Source organism: Cottoperca gobio, chromosome 17, assembly GCF_900634415.1.
Source record: "Cottoperca gobio chromosome 17, fCotGob3.1, whole genome shotgun sequence".
NCBI lineage: Eukaryota > Metazoa > Chordata > Actinopteri > Perciformes > Bovichtidae > Cottoperca > Cottoperca gobio.
The window spans coordinates 13,660,534-13,678,518 of NC_041371.1; the positions used below are offsets into that span (position 1 = coordinate 13,660,534).

The window sequence follows — 17,985 nt, forward strand, 5'->3', positions numbered from 1 at the left end:
ATATTTGTATTTCACAAAAATACGTATTTTGAGAAAAGTAACACAAATGTGTTTTTCTAAAGAAATGTGATCTTACTATTTTAAACTGGAGGTTATTTGTCTATCATATTGACCTTAAGGTCATGCAGTCTTATTTACTAGCCTAAGCAACAGATTTGTGCGTCTAATATACTATAATATACTATATAACAGCTGGGTTTTGTCGATGTGATTCTGATTTCTATTTCAAAACAAAACCAGCAGCAACCTACTTTCAGGCTGTTTTATATTCCCCCCAAATATCATAGGGCCTGTTTGACACATTTGATAGGCCCTGAGCCTGCTGTATTCCCTCCTCCTCCTCCTCCTCCTCACCATCATCATCATCATCATCATCATCATCATCATCCTCCCTCCCCTAGCCTCTCTCGCTCCCCGCAGCTGCTGCTCTCACACTCCTGTCTGACCAGCTTTATCCGGTAAGAGAGGATTTTTCTACATAATATGATAGGGAGCTCTTCGTTAATTAATGCAGCAGGTAAAATTAATTTAAGATTTGAAAGAAAATCGCTTAACAACAGGCGTTGTGGTGGAAATATCTCTCTCTCTCTCTCTCTCTCTCTCTCTCTCTCTCTCTCTCTCTCTCTCTCTCTCTCTCTCTCTCTCTCTCTCTCTCCTAATACCGAGCCCTGTTTATTTGGATGGAGTGCAGAAAGGACGTATTTTATTTTTTATATTTGCTAAATTGTGTATTTACAAAATCCAATGTGGACTTCATTTTTGGATTGAACTCAAGTTAATTGTAAGTATATTTTGACACGTATAGATGCAGCATGTTAATGTGGGCTTTATTTATATATCCTTTAATTTCACAGTTATTTGACATAGCCTAATGATAATATTTCAATAAAGAAGGGCATATTTCGGTGTGTGTGTGTGTGTGTGTGTGTGTGTGTGTGTGTGTGTGTGTGTGTGTGTGTGTGTGTGTGTGTGTGTGTGTGTTAGGCTAGAGAAGATGCTAAGAGAATAAACTTAAATATTTTAGCAAAGGTCTAAAAATCCTTCTAAAAATACGTGTTTTCTTGTTATTATTTATGTTACTGATATATTGCTGCTAATATAATTTAATATAAGCAAAATGTAACTGCAATATTATAGTAACCATATCCTATTAAAAGTGCCTCCTATAAAGAACAACAAGGCCTCTTCAGCACCACAGACTCGCTTCAAATCATGAGAAAAATCTTACAGGTTTTTTTCATCATGCATGCCAATTAGCCTGTATTAAAGTTTATGCAAACTCCGGAATATTTAATGAGGCTCTTCGCTGCCATGTGCTCATGTGAGAAGTATTCATGTAGTAGTAGAGAGGGAGGAGGTGGGGGTGGTGGTGGAGGAGGAGGAGGAGGAGGCCCCAGGCAGCGCTGCAGTGCAGAGTTCAGCAGGGAGATATTGTTGTGAGCCTGGGAAAGTGTAGCGGGGCTGACGCCAGACTCTGTTGTGCAGGGTGGGGGGACCTCGAGGATCCCAGACCTGATTGTCATGTTAATTTCTCTCCGGCACGTTGTTGAACTTGATGTTGACTTCTTTCTTTTTTTCTCTTTTTTGGGGGGGAGGGGGGTGAGAAAGGAGGGAGTTCAATTTTCCCTGTCACTTGTTTGTGGGAAAATCCATCTGAGGACACACACATGCACGCACGCACGCACGCGCGCGCGCACACACACACACACACACACACACACCTTGTTCAACAGATTTAAGCCTGAATTACAGTTGCACTTTATTTCCAGGAATTCATATAATTTCATTGTTATATTACAGCAGCTCATTTTTATGTCCAAAACAGTTTTAATTTGATTTAAAACTAAAAGTATTCTACGATATTATATTATAGAGCTGCTCTATAGAGCTTCCATTGTATGTCATTGGTAAAGCAATTAATGTATCAACTGTAGGAGACAAAATGTGGGCCATAATAAGATTAAACATTTTAAAATACATTTTCGAATTGTAATAACACTGGTGATTGTGAGTCTGACGCTTTGCATGAACATTTACTTTTTCACTATATTTATAATTGCAATGAACGGCGTGGGATGATAGTTTGCAAGCCACAATATAAGGATGCACGTGTTTCTAACGCCCTGGTCGCGCATGCTCAGGAGCATTGAGGATTGTGCAACCAATCAAAATGAACACTCATGCTAATGTAGCATCAAATTTTATTTTAAAGAATAATGTGGGCCTTCCCGCTCTTCATAAACGTGGCGACAACACAATGCGATGTGAGTTCAATTACAGGATGACAGCAGCAGAGGCCACAGCTGATTACATCTGCTTATAAATGATGCAGAGTAGAATAGCATTCATACAGTAGAGCCGGACCTGTGCAGCAGCCTGACAGGAGAGCTGCACCTCCATGATACTAACAGATTGCCCATGCGCAATAATCAGATATGTAACTGCTATCTGATGCAAGCTTCGTTTGGAAACCCAGACTGTAGCCCGCTGCTGCTCTTTTATTGGTTTACCTGCACACACACACACATACACACACACACAAACAAACACACACACTGATCCCACCCTTTTAAATATCCTTTCAAACTTTGAGAAATATTGCAAGTTGCTATTCGGGTCTTGTCTCTGCCACTAGCTTCTTTTATAAAAGTGTGTGATTGTTATCGCAGGTACTATCTCATCTCCTCAGCTCAGGTATCACTCATATCATAATATCACATCGATAAGACTGCATATTGCCTGGATATGCTATCAGTGGTTTAGCTACATAGGCGTGGGCCTTTCTGCACCAAGGACAGAAACCCTGAATTCCTCTGCTCAGTGCCTGAACAGCGAGTGTTTCTGTTAGACTGTTAAAATAAAATAAAACGCAGTAAAGGTTTCTCCTTTATGCAGTCTCTGCGTCTGGAAACAGCTATTGTTAGAAGATAAAGGCTACTATATCTATATAAGTGTTTTGTTAAAAGCTCTAACAAGGCTATTGTATGTATCATTATGGCATAATAATGTAACAATCATAGCAAAAAAAAAGCAGCCATAATCAGGTTACATTAATAAGTAAATAAGAATAGGCCAGCTAATTGACCTTATTCGCTGCTGTTTCCATAAAATGCATTTAATCACATGTATAGCATTTTATAACACGTGCACAACAGATGTAAGCTGACTGACTAAAATAACGTATAGCCTATAAAGGGTTTCGTCTTTTTAAGATCATTTAAGAGTTGTGTTTTCGCATTTTGTTTTGCTTCTTTAAATTATAACATGTAATATATCCTATCCTAAATGAGAATTAACTATAGCGTGTATGGCTTATGGCTCTATCTAATAACGTTTCAGCTCTAATCAAAAGATTGGAAGATTTGTTAAGAATAGTAATGATTTTACGAATGATGTGCTCCTATTATGTACAGGAAAGCTTGACCCTAAAATATCCTCACAGAGCTGACACTTTCCAAAATATATAAATAAATAAACAATCACATTTATTTCTCAATAATGCAGTTATAGCTCTTAAAATATCACTCGCCCAGCTCCATTTGAAAAAAAATATTTTACGCACTTCTCTGTATGTTATGGCCGAACTAATGAGGATAACTGGGGGATAAAGTCTTGATTGACACACACCTGCATTCATTTTTAAATTGGCGTTAATGATTTCAGATTCCCGCCTTTCTCTACCTTCCTCTCGCCATCACCCCCCATTCCCCCCCCCCCCCCCTCCCCCCTCTGTCTCTCTAGCGCGCGCGCTGAGGCGGAGTTTATCCCCTCTGCTCACCGTGTGGACTCTGCACTTGTCAGTCGCAGCTCGCATGTGTGAGGGAGAGGACACAGTCGAGTTAATAGAGACAGGACACATTGAAGCTTTAATATCCTGCTCGTTTACAACATTTTCTCTCATCGGGAGCGATCAGACCACAGGCTCTGATAACATAGTAAAATCCAAGGCGGAATTTGAAACTGTTGGAGGATACTGGCTGTAACGGAGTGGAGTTAGCCTGATGTGCAAGTAAGTGGGATGCTGGATTTATATATCTGGTATAGTTAATGTGGGAACAACCTTAATTATGATTTAGAGGGCTGTTTCGTGTTTCACCACATTGATTGTAGTTTTGTGGTTCCCAGAAATGTAAACTATAGCTGTGACATTATTGAAGGCTGTTTGATGGGAACTTTGCTTGTCTGTCAGGCCTGATGCGGTAGAATAATGGTTCAAATCTAGCTGTGTAAAGCCACAGTGTTGACCAAAGGAAACCCGGACTCGTATAAATGTGCGTTTATATATTACTAAATGGTTTTGGTTGGGTTGCAAAATGACGAGGTAGTATGTCCGGCCTTTATCTACATGCACGTGTGATGCTTTGCAAAATAAAATGCTGATTTAGCACCAAAGTAGTCGTGGGGATACTAGTACAGCATCCCTGCAAAGTTGAATTTGATGGTGATGAAGAAGCTAATTGGCTGCTGTGTGTGTGTGTGTGTGTGTGTGTGTGTGTGTGTGTGTGTGTGTGTGTGTGTGTGTGTGTGTGTGTGTGTGTGTGTGTGTGTGTGTGAAAGAGAGCAAGTGTGTGTGAGAGGCTCTCATTGCAATGTGCAACATGCAGGCTCCCTCTCCCGCTATCCTCTCTCTTCTACTCTGTTTGGATCGGAGAAGCTGCCCCTTTAAGAGACAACGGGTTAGTTGGTGTCTTTGGTTATCTAGCTGTATGAGTTTTAATTTCATAAAGCTAGAGAACCGAAAGTACGAACTGACGCCGAGCACTTCGGAGCCGGGGGATTACTCTCGCCTCGGCATGGAGGAGGAGAGGATGATGCCGGGGCGGGCAGCAGCAGCAAGAGGAAGCAGGAGGGACGGATGCTGAGGGAGGCTGCACGCCGCGGCTGCCGATGAGGAGGAGTGGTGGTGGGGAGGGGAGGGACTCCGCTGAGCCACAGAGCAACATCGTTGTGTGATGGTGTCGGTCGTCCACTTCTTCTGGACAGGTGTTTGTGAGGGCGTGAATGTTGCTGCTTTCAGGGTTCGTGGTTTGGGCATCGCGGCGATGCTGGGGCCTATTGAGCGTCAGAAAATCTGCTCTTCGCTCAACTTTAGCACACAAGCTAGTGATGCATGTGGGAAAACATACCAAAAAAAACACAGTGCGTGCTGTTGTGTAGTTGTCATAACTGTGTGGGTGTTATAACATTAATATCTTGAGGGGTTAGACAGAAATAGTTAAAGGATTCGTGCGATTGGTCGATCCAGGACTCACGTGATGGTGTTGGCAGCAGCAGCAGCATCAGATCGCTTTTAAGATCTCACATGTTGGTTATGGTGATTTTTTCATAGGCCTACTAGTAGCCTTCATTTAAACCAATAATTACTGTGTATGAATTTATCCTGAAGAGCTGCGTGTGCAGACTCCCTGACTCCTCTGATACTGAGTGTATTTCCTTTATGAGTGGTGTAAGCTAAGTGATGTCCCCTGGCTGTAATTTACTTGACATTAGGAGTGTGATGTATAATTGGATGCTCATGTACATCACTTGCTGAGATAAGATGAAGCCTTATTAGAGCTTATAGAACTGGACTATGAGTGTGCTAACATTTTGAGCCTGATAACAAAACAGATATTTTCAGTGTCAACTATTGTTTGATTCTTTGCAACCCATCCAGAACCTGCAGCGTGCAACACATCAAAGTCCTATTGCATCAGTCATTTACAGCAAAAGACTCTGTACACGATCATCGTCAGCCCGTATCCAACATGCTTTCATCACTGAATCCAAGTTAGACATGGCAGATATGTTCAAATGTGTGTTCCGCTGGGTGGATTATTTTTGTGTTTGCCTGCTAGATAAGAACAAAATAGGACATCGGCTCCGAGTTTGATCTATTCTTAGAGCAGAATCAGCAAGCCTTGGAGATGACTGAATATCCCTGAAGTCCCAGCATGCTCTATTTAGACCATGACTGACAATATTTGATGTGCACCGTTAAACAAGAGAGCTTGGATCGTGTGTGACCGTGTGTGTGTTGTTGAAGTTTGCATCTCCATTGTACAGTTTGAACCACTATACACAGTTTGACCTCTTTGTCCTCCATCTTGTAATGGTACAAAGAAAATCAGGGATTCAAATAGTGATTATGTAACCTATATCTTTCTTTGTGATTCCACGGTCATAGTGATGATTTTTACGATTTATATTCTAATACTAGCCTACTTTATTTTGTATACAACATTTTTCGCATTCAATCCTGTATTTCAGTAGCTTAGCAACTGTGATGTTGCCCAGATGAAGCATGCTCTGTGCTATTGCTTTGTGGTATTGTTTCCCACTTATTGTGGCTTTTCCATCACATTTTACAATGTTGGCTTTTCTCAAACACTTTTATCAAGCTTGACTTATTGTTCAAGCAACAGAAAATAGGTTTAGCCTTGCAAAGAGGCAAAAATAATTAAGTGCATAGGAGTAAAAAACCAGGCAAGTTTGGTGGAGGGCTGTTAGCTGCAAGGTCAACAAAGATGCATTTATTCCCCCCCCTTGTATTTTCCTCTACTCCCTCGCAAGCCACTTATTTATTACTGAAATATGTGGTTTTATTAAAAGTGAGAGCTCTGGCAGTGATTTCACACACACTGATTCTCTTTTCTTTTGTCTTAAAAGGAAATTGCCGACAACGTCAGCCATGAAGTTTACATCAACTCGCAATGAAGACAAACTGCCACCAGACAGGAGGAGGAGCAACAGTCCGCTTGCAGGTAAATATTTTAAGTAAAAACACATGTATGTAGAGAAGTGCTTCAGCCGTCATTTCCATATGAGCACCAGTCTGCAGTTTGCTTATTCCGCCTTATCTATTTGTGTATGACAATAAGTCCATGAAGGTTCAGGTCAGACTTTAAGATGCTGGAGGCTTACAGATAGTTTTGTTGCAGCAAAGTCTTGAGATGTTGCAGCAAAGCTGGTGGTTGATTGTTGTCCATATTGTGTAGAGCTGTGAGGTGTGTGTGTGTGTGTGTGTGTGTGTGTGTGTGGTGGTGGTGTGTGTGTGTGGGTGTGAAAAAGACGAGGGTGAGACAGATTGAGCCTGAATTTTGACATAATGAAGATTTTATATTTTGCATCAAGAATGATTTTTAAAGTGCAGCACTGTAGTAATCCTCACGGTCTTATTCAAACGAAAAGGGCCATTAAGAGGGACATTTACTGCCAGTTTTATTTGCGCACGGTGTAAATGTCAGTTTTATATCATTTGTGTATATATCAGAATATATACATACAGTGTGGAGCTGAGTGTAGCCTACAGCAACAGACTGTAAACGGTGTGATTTGAGCGAGTGAAGTAAGACCTCCATGTTGAAGTCCATCATTCCTTTGAAGTATTAACATTTTTTACATTGCACCCCCCCCCCCCCCCATCCTCCTCACACACACACGTCGAGACACACACACACCTCGCTCTTTCATTCACATACATTCAGCGTTTTATCCCTTTAAACACTATGATCCTATTTGTCAGGTAGAGTGTGTGGTAGGTGCAGGGGAGGTGGCCGTGTAATCTTTGCTGCGGTTCTTTATCCCGTTAGGAGAGCGCAGGCGAGGTTTGGACCTGCTCATGTGGAAAGAGCGTTTGGGTGGCTCTGTCCTTTTCGGCCCTAATGCCTCGACAAGTCACCCTCCCCATAGTCTCCTGATTATTGTAGGCAAAGTGGCGACTTGCATAAAGGTGTAGCGTATGCACAATTTAGCAACGGCAGCATTAAGTCAAAACGCCTGAAAATAACGTGAATTGCAAAGGAAACCTATTGTACGATCAATGCAGTGAGATGCTTTTGGTTTCCCCCTCACATTAAAAATACAATTATCCAATTTTAAGGTTTCTAAGAAATAAAAACCTCAGCCCAGGAGATGTTATTTCAGTTATTTCCCAAGATTGTAACAGAAACATTCTTAACTTTAAGGTTGTCAGTATGTTCCCTCCAATTCCCCCTTTAATAGTTCAGCATTAGGAATTAAACAATAAGTACATATTGTAAGCAAGGTCAAATCTTCATGGTTGCACAACCTTGAAGCTCAATATAAAGCTCAGTTATTCAAATTTTATGTGGAGTTCTTTGAGTCGCCCAGATTTTCCCAAGCTTTATATTAGCATATGCAAGGTCCGGCCTGTGCTGCTGTTTTCTAAAGTGGATGTAAATTATAACCTCAGTATTATACAGGCTGATAGGAGATAAATCTCTGCAGTAATGCATTGCAGTGAATGGGGGGGGGGGGGGGGGGGGGGGTGCTGTGGAGGGGAGTGTGAGTGTGTGTGTGTGTGTGTGTGTTTGTGTGTGTGTTTGTGTGTGTGTGTGTGTGTGTGTGTGTGTGTGTGTGTGTGTGTGAGGTACTGTACAATAGCCGGTGGCAGATGGAATACAGACTAGCAAAGCACTTACTAATAGTCCCGCTAAACTCTCTTTTCACTGGTTTTTAGTTTCATCAGATTTTCTGCCACATTTTTAGAAAAAAAGGAGAAATTTTAAAAGAGCGATGCATAGAAATAGAAATTATAAGACAGTTGCAATATTGGTTTAATAATTTTGAGAGTGTGCACACATCGTTTTAAAACAAATATTAACACAGGGAGATTACTAAGTCGAAATTTGCACTTGTGCGGTCCAAAAGGCTGAGGGGCTTCAGGCCTCACGAGCAGAGTGGAGATCTCTTTGGAATCCCTATGCAAACTAGGGCTTGAATAATGAGATGTATTTATGAAGGGCTGGGAAGGGGGTCCTGCTTTTGAAAGCCAGTAGGCCGAAGCCTGAATGGGATGGAAGGAGGCGGGGGGGAGTCGGAGAAGGGGGAACGGGGGGTGTGTGTAGAGGGGGTACAGGGGCCCCCAGCAGCCCAGGCCTCGGCCGAGGCAGCTGTGAAAAGGGGTACCGTCTTTTTCCCACGCCCAGCAAGACGCGAAACACTGCCGCAGCTCGCTAGGGTCAAGTCCCATCGCTAATATATACACACATACATACACATGCATGCACACACACATAGAGGGAGAGATGTGTGTGTAAAAGTTGTGCAAATTAACAAGCTGTCTGGGAAGCTCTGTGACACGGGGGACACCTGCTATTCTCCCAGAATGCTTTGCACTCTCATCAGGGGCCACTGGACTTGATGGGACAACAATTAGGTCATAACTTCAACTTGAACTTAAAATTTTGTTGAGGATTAAACATTTTTCCTTCTTTCATTTTTGCATTTTGATTGCATTTGATTTGCACTCTGATCCTTCTTACACTTAAAAAATGATCACTTTCAAAATAGAGTTATTTGTTCCTTTTTTATTCTGTGATGCAAATAATATTGAGGCAGTTTTACGATGTTTTACTTCTGCAATTGTTGATGAGTCCATTCACTCAGTCTGTGGAGACAAACTTGGCCTTGGGCTTGATCCGAGACCCTAACTGTCAACTTGGCATTGTCTGCCTACACACACACACACACACACACACACACACACACACACACACACACACACACACACACACCCTCAGCTTCCTTCAAGGACACACAAAAGAAAAATTTAAACATGAAATGGAGGAGGGTTGGAGGAAGATATGGCAACTATGGAGGAATGTTTTTGGAGCTGAACTCTCAGTGTGACCTTCTGTGTTTCTCTAAATAAGGAGCTGAAAGACACAGCGATGTTTTAGACAGAGAATACTGATCATCTCTTTTTTCAGAGATTAGCATGAAAAGGGCAAAGAAACACAAAAGCGTCACACATTTATTTATTATATTTGCTGCAAGCCTGGGCTTCATCTGTATCTCATTGTTCCCCATTTTGTATTTCGCTTGTTGCAGTTTGTTTAATCGTTGTTCATGTTTAAGTGCAGCATTTCTAACGCAGATTTCTGAAAAAACGTCCAGCTGCTCTTTTGCTACCTTCCCCATGAAGCTGGTGTCACACCCATTCCTTCCCTCTGTCTCTCTCTAGATACTGGCACACCAATCAAATCGGTGCACCGCTCAGTTCCCTCCCCGTTCCCTGCTGCACCAGACCTACACAGAGCAGTGTCACACTAATTCAAGTCCCCCTGCCTGATTTTTCTCCTTGCTTTAATTCCACCCTATGAAAGACACGCCTGCTATCTCTTTGAGTATATTAGCAAGCATCCTCTCTTCTTTCTCCCTCTTTTCTCCTGCCTGTCCCACTTTCTCTATCTCATTTTCCCCTCTTCGTTATCATCCCTTCTATTCAGATGAGTTTCAAATAGAAAGGGGGACCCTTCTAATTAGCTCTGTAAAGATGCTTTGTCGTGGCCAGTGTGGCCACCAGTGTGTGCATTGAGAGGGGATGTGTGACAGCTAGTGTTAGCATTGAGACAGTGTGTATGGGCCCTTAATGAGGTTTGTTAGCTGAGTGTGTATCCTGCTGTTTGAATACACCCTCGGCAGCCTTTGAAGGAACAGAGATGAAGAGAGCGAGGAGGAGCGAGGAGTCTTTCAGCGTGGCAGGTTGCAGAATGCAGATGATGCATTATGCTCAGCGTGGTTTCCATTTGAACAGCAGATGAGAGGAGAATAATGCTTTACTTGCGCGTTGTGCGTGTAAACTGTGGGAAATGTGCGGGGGTCATCGTGCTCATCACACGTTGGTGCGGATTTTCCTCGCCTACGAAATTTGCAGTGACTCCAATAAAACCTCTGTGGATTAGTTCTCAACAGATGCTAAAGTAGAGAAACCGGAGGTAGAAAATGCTGTTTCTAGGAAATATTAGCTCAAAATTCATCTTCTGATTTAACATGAAGAAAGGTGACACTTTTGGAAACTCGGCTAACAGTTTTCTGATGAATAGGAGGTCAGGTGCAGAGAGAGAGAGCGATTCAGCTCATCATTTCTGGTTATGAGTCGAAGCCACCTCAATAAAGAACAGAGGGCCTGTCAGAAATCATTATAGAGTAGCGGCTTAAGTATTAGACAACCTAATACTAGTTACAGTGTTTTTCTTTCCCTTTTTCAAGTGTAAAAAATGTTATACATTCAGCACAAGGACGCTGAAGATGATGGTTACAATAATTGGCCATCAACTGTGAACAGTGAGAGCAAAGAAATATTTTTAAAATGTGGACAAAATGCAGAGGAGGAGGTGGTGGTGGAGATTAAAGATGGCTGGAAACAGATGAGAGCTAGAGGTGGAAGGTAGACGCAGAGAGAGAAAAAAATGAGAAATGATGTTTGTATGGAGGCAAAGAGCCGACCTGCTAGGCCTGCCTGCTGCCTCAGAGATTGTAAACTGTCACTCAGGATGCAGACAGACAAGCAAGACCGACATCATTTCCCCATATTACCTTCTACTACTAAAATTGTCATCCATGCAGCCCCTCCTGCTGCCCTTCTTTTTCCATCCTTCACTCTACTTCCAGGTGATTCTTTTGGTTGTTGCCCGTGCACATGCATGAATATGAACTGCCTGATCTATTTCCTCTATCTTCCTCCTGTCGCAGCTCCTGCATCACTTTCTCCAGGTCTTTTTCTGTAGATGAAATGAGTCAGCTTGCAGTACGCTCTCCCCTCTCATTGTTCGATGCTTCGTTGCCTCTCCATAGGAGGTAGAGAGTGTTTGGGCTCGTTTCCCTGTTTTACCAGTTTACCAGTGTAATCCTTTACACCGGCACAATGAGCTCTCGCTCCAGCCACAGGATTCTATTAGGCTCCCAGAGAGACACAGGATCTCCTAAACATTTTCCAGCTATCCTTACTTCCCCTCCTCTCGCCACCTATACTGCCTCATGGCCTCAAACACAGCCAAACTCATAGCTTCTTTTATACATCTTAAGCAGAACCCCCCTTTGTTTAACAAGCGGAGATTTTACCTGTCTGGAATAAAAGCTTACGCACTTACATTACCAACTGCTTGTTAACGCTGACAGCTTCACTCCCAAAGCAGTGTTCTTTTACAACCGCAGAGTGTATAACAAGCAACTCCAAACAAGCAAATGCTTGTTATATAGTCTTTGGAGGAACGCTTAAGATGTTTTAAAAAATGTTGAAGTCATTGGAGGACGGGATTCTTGTTCTCTGCTGCAAACATGCCATTAAAGTCTGCAGATAAACTCCCCAGTCTGTCATTTTATTCAGAGTGTATATTAAATTCACAACTGGGTCTTTTTTCAGTGAAACCTTTGAAACGTACAAAAGCACATTTTCACTACTTCATGTATCAAATACTTCATCTTTAAGAGGAAATGTTGTTCACAATTATAGAGTGACTGTAGTAAGAACATGCTGCTGCTTATAATGCCACCCTCTTCATCCCTACGAGATTATCTTTTTGGCATTTTGCCTTTTTTTGGTTAGTGACAGTGACGCAAAACAAAATGGTCACTGGTCGGTTCTATGTGCAGCGAGCATTTTAAATGGTACTCAGCAATATGTGTAATTCGATAAAATATGAAAGCAACATTTCAGTAAGATCACTGGGTCATTGCAAGACATGCATTGTGTGGGAACGCTTCTTAAGTTTCACATGTTTTCTTGGTTAGTGTGGTTTCATCTGTTTCGTGAAAAGGCTCCAAGCATATAGCCGAGGCGTGCTTCAATACAACTCTGTAGTCCTCATCCTTCATATCAATATTTAACTGAACAACGTTCAAATAAAATAGGACATGGTAGCAAAACATATTTAACAAAATAAGCATGACCGTGTGCTCTCCGGGCTCCGTAGCTCTAAATGAACTAACGAGCGTATTGTATGAAAAGCTCTAACAGGGTAATATACTTCATCATGGTGTTAGGGATATCTTGATTAACCATCTGTATTTTATATATTTATTTAACGCATCACTGTAAATATGACAGTTTAAGCAAAATGGCTTATTTTCAACTGCCAAATGTTGAATTATCCATGAGAAATAATAAGACGGACAACATGTAAAGCCAAGAGAAAGCAGACGAAACACAAGATGTACATTGAACATGTGTATTGCAGCGGACAGGCTGATTATGTCTATCTTGTTAAGAATACTAAGAATAATAATATGAATAATTCCTTAAAGTTTTGTAAGGCCGTATACGATGCCTGATGCTGCTACGATGTGTTTGTCGATGTCTGTGTTTTGTTCCTCAAGTCCAAAGCCGTGGGTCACAGGGCTCCTTTCTGCTCCGCTCCTCATACACAAACATTTCCATCTATCTCTCTCCTCCTGCCCCCCAGCCGTCCTTCCCTCTCCTCCCATCTTGATAATGCAGCTCTTTTCTTTCTTGCTGGGTGGAGGGCTGCCCTGAACCAACATTGTCCCCTACGCCGGCTCTAGTGGGGGGCCCTATTGTGTGTGAAGGAATGGGGAGTTAACACCCATGTCTGAACCCTCTCAATGGGGGCATTGTGTCTGAATCTTCCTCCGGCTCACCCAATCTCACCCCACGTCACTCCCCTGCACAGGCCAAGCCAGGGGCGACTCCGGGTGCTCCCCCATTATGTGATGAAAACATGCACATAACAGCAAACTCAAATTCACAAACAAGCCATCCCATAACTGACCTTGGACACTTTAACCCGTTGCTTTCTGAGTCCTATTAATTTTCCACCAAACCACACTGAGCTGAATGTGCCTTTGCTGCTGGTTTGTACAGCAATGGGGGCCAGTGAGTGCGCGGTTACTGAAGGAGGCCCCTGCAATTCGTTTTTCTTATAGAAAAGAACAAAGCAACACATAAAGGACTATGTTGTATTAGCATGATAACAGGATTCAGAATGCTTTCAGAACATTTCAAGATGCACGGCAGTGAAGGAATCCATGCAAATGATTAGTTTAGTATCACAAGCGTTATCATGCTCATTGTTTTATTTATGCCAGTCATAAGACATGGTCAAAAATGAGTAAACATAATGATGTCAATAGCATTTCCACCCAGAGTAGGTTATGTGTAAGGCTTTTAATGCTTTGATTTATATTTACGGGGGAAACAAACATTTTTAAATATGAAGAGAGAGGGATTTGTCTGTGTTTTCATACAGTATGCTGAGCATTTTTATTTGTTTCTGTATAGCAGTGAGTGCCTTGGGGCAGGTTACAAAAGAGCAAGTTGGCGTTTTCTTCCCACATATTTTTAATCAAAGTGTTAGTGTTTACATTTGCATTTGCATTGAGCAGAGGGATGGTGAATGCCAAAGGTGAGATTTTGAAAAACACTCTATTTTCCCTTTTTTCAGATGGAAACAAGGGTGGGTGGTTGGAAGGCTGGATAAAGGCTGGTAGATGACTGAACTCAGAGACCCGGCGCAGCTCATCATCATTGCCATGGGCTCTTGTCTTCCTCCTCTCCTCCTGTGGCCCATACCTCCATCCAGGGGTCCAGCAGAGCCAGTGAAGCCCAGGCGGGGAGCAAGTGAGTGGGCTGGGAAGGATGGAGAAGCTCCCTGAAGGCTTGAAGCACCTCTGGAGCTACCGGCAAGCAGGAGAAATCAATATGAAACAGAGAGCCTGCGCTGCTCTGAGTGGGGTTTCCTGTGTTAGTCTGTGGCCTCGGGGCCCGCAGACCTCCAAAGGACAGGCCCTGCGTGGCCTTCTCAGCTGCAGCCCCGGCTCCTCAGACTGGACCTCAGTCCCGATCTCCGATGGCTGTGTGTGGTTCTGCTGAAGGGGATCTCTCCCCAAATAATACCCAGCATGTTGAGAGACCGCCGACAGGGATGTTCTCTTTCTCTTGATTTTTTTTTCCCTTCATAAGATTGACATATCCCCCACCTTCTGCCTCTGGCTGTTTAAAAACCAGTTTGGGAGTTCTGCTTTTGACTCACTTTCCATCCTCGACTCGCCCGTTGTTTATTCCCCAACCAGTTTTTACATTTGACAAAGAGACAGTACGATCTTTATTTTCTCTTCCTCACTTTGGCTTGCTGTTACTATGGTGAGCTGTAGACATCTGTTAAAACCAGAAACAATTCCAGACTGTTTAAAAAACTGAATGAAGAGCACAGAGGGCAGAAGATCACAGAGCAGAGAGAGCTTCACACCCTGTAGTGGAGATGGTAAAATGGCAAGTATCTCTCTTAACACTCCACATTTTCACTGAACAACTCTCAATGTGCTCTCATTACCTCATACATTACCTAAAATAGTGTGTGTGTGTGTGTGTGTGTGTGTGTGTGTGTGTGTGTGTGTGTGTGTGTGTGTGTGTGTGTGTGTATGTGTGTGTGTGTGTGTGTGTGTGTGTGTGTGTGTGTGTGTGTGTGTGTGTGACCATGACTTTGCACCTTGTTTGATTCAGAAGGGATCCTCTTAGGATGTTGATGACAGCTGTAAAATATGTTTCTTTAACTTTAAGAAATGAGTTTAATTAAGATACGTTCGTGAAGCCTTTTGAATTATAAGACGCCACTGAACATTGAATCACACGAGGGAGCTACTCTCTATACATTTTCCTCAAGAGAGAGTTCTGTTTGTGTGTATAAATGGACTGTACTTGGCCTTGAAAGTGTTTGCCAGCGAGCAGCAGCAGTGCGCACCCACAGCTCCCAAACTGCTGCCGTCGTCACAGCAATGCAGCGTGGTTGTTTCCATCCAGATGGGCACAGCTTCAGACAAAATGGCCGCCAGTCTCTCCCTCTGCCAAAGATGGCGGGCGCATCTCTGTTGTCTGCCATCTGTGCATAGCTGTTGTCGAATGCAAATCGAGGCTAATTGCATTTGCATAACCTCCAACCATCATGTTGTTGGCGTGTGCTGATAATTGCTCCTATGAACGCGGCGTAGCATCGAGCGAGCAGGAGTGAAGTGATGTTTTAAAGTGCATTTGGTGCCGTTTGTTTTCTCTCTTGGGGTTGTGAGAATTCGCACCTTGAAATGTGTTTGATAGGTGTTCAGTGCATGCGAGATCAAGAGTCCGGTGCTACTGTGCCATATGGTGCGTGTGTTTGCATGCGATTCCCTCGCATGCAAATGTGACACTGTACAAAAGATTAGGGCGAGCCTTTCTTTTAATCAGATAGCGCTCTGTCACGCATGCACAGAGGTTTTTTTTACACACGGACATACATAATGCACAGATGAAAGCATTAAGCAAACAGAGAAGCTCAGACATGCACACAGACTCTAATTAAAAAAGGATCCATAGGCCCAACAAACCCGAGACAGACAGACCATAATAGTCTCATTTTCATGCACATGGGTGTCTGGTTACCATGACACTGAACAAATCATGGGGTGACTGATTTTGCTAGAAAAGGGCTGCATATGAAACATATAAATAGGCGGTGTAACAAAAAATTGCCGCCAGAAGAACACAATAGCTGTGAAGTATCGTATCAGTGCTATTTCCCAAGAATACACCAGTTAGAGGGAAATGAGAGGCAGCCGAACTGCTTGTTATCTTTTTGAGACTTTGAAATAACCTGAGGAATATTGAACATGTTTCTCATAACTTGGCATAATAACGTTCGGAGCCGTCATAGGATTGAAGCGTTGTATAAATGAATATCTCACGTTTCTGCGTTTCGGCAGTGTGTCGTTTTGTGGTCGCATTTGATTGAGCAGGTCTCGTTTTTGGGCCGTTAATTCATGTGATGAGAGTCGTCTGAGCGGCTGAGTAACAAAGCAGCGTTCGTATTTGCATTCACCCATCAAGGCAGCTGCTGCGCTGTACAGTTAGCTCTACTGTGGGCAGCAAAATGGCGGTCACGCGAATCATAGGGTCTGTCTGCTGGTCGTGGGAGCTGAGGAGAAGAGAGAGAGGAGGAGGGGGGGAGGATTTTTGGGGCGTCTGGTTCGAGATAGAGGGAGAGGGTTGAGGGGTCTAGACTGTAGGGTGGGGGGTCGCTCATAAGGGGAAGATGGAGTGGGGGGTGTTAGTGGAGAGGTTATTATTTGAGAAGGGGGGGGCGTCTGGTTTTAGGAGGAACAATTAATGAGCGACTGGAGGGGAGGGGGGTAGTTTGTCTGCATTTGTGAACATGTGTCTGTGTCTCGGCCATTTGCATAGAGCGATCAAGGCGTCCATATGCTGTGTGGCGAGGCAAATTCAGTCACAGTCTTTTGCACGCCTCTCAAGGTCTCTCTCGCATGATCTGAACGAAAACCCGCCGAGTGTCGCACCCTCCACATCTGACTGTCACATTATCTGTCGGAGAGCAGGAACACGCTCTACCCCATTTCTCACAATAACACTTAAACGCTCCTACTATACTGAAGCCTCATGTGAGCCACATCACTGCTTCTGTCCGTTACACCAACCAATGAGGAGATGAGAAGCTGCTTTTAGCCAATGACAAACGATAAAGAATCAGGAAGAGGAAGGAAAAGGCGAAGAGAGTCATGAGTTTACCCTTGATGTGCCGGGGAAAAGAAAATCAACAACACAGCTTCAGCAGGAAAGGAAGAGAGGGAAGGGGGGTACGACACGAGAGCGTTATTTTGTGATGAAGCTGTCAAAGCTTTCCAAACATAAAGCACAAGAATAGGAAACAAAGCAGTGAAATATAGAAACAGAAATGATGACTGTGTTATATTTTCTTTGCGTGCCAGTCAGACGTGGGATTGTAGAATATTTTTACAGATCAATTAGAGGGGGGAAGAAGGGACATAAAAGTCATGAAGGTGGTCGTCATGAGGCCCAAAAAAGTCAGACAGCCAGACACAATGCAGATCTCCATAATGTCCTTTTTGAATACTGCTGTGTTTAAAGCGTGATCGTCTCACAAGCTGGAGGTCTGAGCGCGGAGCGTGGGAATGTTAGGAGGACATATGCAGAACAGTCGAGCGCTGGCGAGACAGCCCTGCTAGCATGAATGCTGTTGTAGCAGGTGAAAGAGGACCCTAGAGTTCATGAGTCAAGGCCAGTGAAGGGGTTGTCTGGCTGTGTGTGTGTGTGTGTGTGTGTGTGTGTGTGTGTGTGTGTGTGTGTGTGTGTGTGTGTGTGTGTGTGTGTGTGTGTAGGGCCACTTTGGTTGTCGTCTGGTAGGATGCAAATGAAGTTGCCAGGCTGTTTGATAAGCACGGCTGTCTATTGTTAGC

The 17,985-nt window shown here is 43.2% G+C and overlaps 1 long non-coding RNA gene across 1 annotated transcript; it reads left to right on the plus strand.

The window, feature by feature from the left end:
* Positions 1–3,813: 3,813 nt before the first annotated feature.
* LOC115023022 (uncharacterized) lies at positions 3,814–15,007 on the plus strand. Its single transcript, XR_003833974.1, has 3 exons — positions 3,814–4,009; positions 6,649–6,743; positions 14,187–15,007. It is a non-coding gene; the product is annotated as an uncharacterized LOC115023022 (long non-coding RNA).
* Positions 15,008–17,985: the final 2,978 nt, after the last annotated feature.